Genomic DNA, 2610 nt, shown 5'->3' on the forward strand with positions numbered 1-2610 from the left:
AAAAATTTAAATAGAAGGCAGCAACGCTTAAAAGATTAATAATAAGCGAAAATTATGCTGCCGATTAATATATGTCGCGTAAGAATGTGCCTAAAAGAACCCGAGAAAACCGGAAAAATAACCGCCGAATTAGGGTCAGGTAGGGTGTTGACCCGGCCACGTGGAAGGTCAATGACCTTTGCCTTCTTTGTTCTTATGAAATTTAAAAACGGCCATAACTTAAAAACTATTTGCGGAAACGAGACAGAATTCACTGCCCGGAAAGATATTGGCCTGAAAGAAGAAACACCCGAATATGGGATGAACCGGAGGCCCGACAAGCCCACACGACGGCCCTATAAGAGAAAAGTTTCGGTCGAGATAACTCGTGAACGGAAAAACGGAAGAAAAAACCGGTAGCACCGTAAGAAAAGACGTAAAAAGCCCTGTCGAATGATATATAACAAGTCCACTTACCGGCGGAAGCGGGCCGGAAAAAGTTGATCCAAGTCCGGAAATTTCCGGGAGCTGTAACTCCGGAATGGTTGGACAAAAATTGACGAACGATATACAAAACGAAAGCTTGCGAATTACGGAGACCCACAATGTAACACAATCGTTGGATTGATCAATGACTACGCCGATGCGACGATCCAAAACAGGAGCTGAAGACAGTTCAACACCCAACTAACCCGTAAAAATTCTCCCTCCCCTAGAATATAGGCCTACAACTCGACGCCACGACGATTCCGTTTGCGGATGCGATCGGATTGAGCGATCTGACTAACTTTAACTATTTAGAGGAACCATTAACGGTCCCCTCAATGACTAAACGCCCCTAAGGCAAAAGACCCCTAGCCGCGGCAACGGAAGTCGTTGCGAGAGTAATCCTTCGCGGAGAAAAATCGCAGGATCCTCTCCGCGAAGGATTACTCTCACAACGATAATTACTCGCGAAATCCTTTACGAGAGGAACCGCAGGATCAGACACTTTGTTATTTGGTCACTTGTTAGGACATCGGCGAGTGCGAGAAGCAAGAAGAAGAACGAACGTATACCCCAGAATAGATTTGAACCTTGGGGTACGGTCTCAAAACTTTGAACTTGTACCTGGCTAAGATTCCCGTTAGCCGTAACAAATTGGAGCCACCAGTGAAAAAAAAAGTTCATCACATCTGAATAAAAAGAAAAGAACAAAAAAGGGAACGACGGCAAGGTTCAACTTGAAAGGAAGAGAAAAAGGTAAGTTCATCGTTCCTTTGTCTCATACATAAAGTCCAGCGATAATTGGGTATTGCGACCAGGGATTATTATATACAGTATATTATAAAATAAGTTATATTTTGGGTAACTCAATATTAAATTGCTACAGGAATTATTGTATCTAACCAAAATGCCGAAAAAGTTGGCTGTGAAAGACAAAATTGATATTTTAGAGGATAGAATTGCTTTTAGAGATAATGAAATTATGTAACTAAAATCAATTATTTGTGAATTACAAAAGAAAATCAAAAATCTTGAGAAAAAAGTAAGAAATAGACTCAGGAACATCGAAAACTTAGGAATGGAACGAGAACCTTTCCCTACTGTTCTAGAGGATGATAGAAAGTCGGACGTTTCGTAGGTTTCTCCTATTAACCTGATGATTAACTTAATAAACCAAATTAGGGAGGAATTCGAAACTAGATTTAATAAACTTGAAAATACGTTTGCAAATGCGAAATGTGCTGACTCACATCCTTCGATCAGTCCTACACTTCCAAAAAGTCCTACTATTCCACAAAAGTTAATATCTTGACCCGTTTTTGATCCACAAAATATAAATATTTGGCTGAAAAAGCTGCAAGGAATAAAGGAATCTTTCGAATTAGACGATACAACATTTATTTCCACACTAAAGCTACAATCAGATATAGATTTGGTAAAAAGAATTAGGCTAGAAAAATCAAAAGGGTATGAATTAACCTGGACTAGATTGAAAGCACAAACTAAGATACGGTATGAAACAGATTCCACTGTAAAGAAGACAATTAAAATGTATGATAGAATTCAAAAGAAATTAGAATCGCCATTTTCTTATGTTTTAGATAAAGTAGAATTAATTAATTCTTTAAATCATGAATATTTGGAGATAAAAAAAATCGAACTATTAAACAATGGTCTTGCAAAACGAAGAAAAAACGTCTATTGCAAATAAAACATTCCATACCTTAGATCAGCGTTTCTCAAAGTGGACGATAACGCCCCCTTGTGGGCACTGGAGGCTTTCAGGGGGGCAGTAGAAGACTCAAAGAGAATTAGGGGGCGTTAAGGAAATATAGAGGGGCGACGGCAGACAAATTCTATATATAAAAATTCGACGGAATATATATAAAATGTTGAAATTTTATATATTTTTTATTTTTTATTGAAGGTCACAACTTGAATATTTCTAACACATTGACTTTTATTTTAGCTCAGCGTTTCTCAAAGTAAGCAATAACGCCCCCTTCTGGCGCGATGAATAGATCTATGATAGAGGCAGGATATTGAACGGTGACCAAAGGCAAAATTGGGGCTGATAAGAGGAAACATTGCGTTTAATGGTTTCCAGATGATGAGAACAATGTACAGTAAGGGCACAAAGTGTGA

This window comes from Centruroides sculpturatus, unplaced genomic scaffold (assembly GCF_000671375.1).
Source record: "Centruroides sculpturatus isolate CEXI.00-Female unplaced genomic scaffold, Cexi_2.0 scaffold1145, whole genome shotgun sequence".
In the NCBI taxonomy this organism is placed as follows: domain Eukaryota; kingdom Metazoa; phylum Arthropoda; class Arachnida; order Scorpiones; family Buthidae; genus Centruroides; species Centruroides sculpturatus.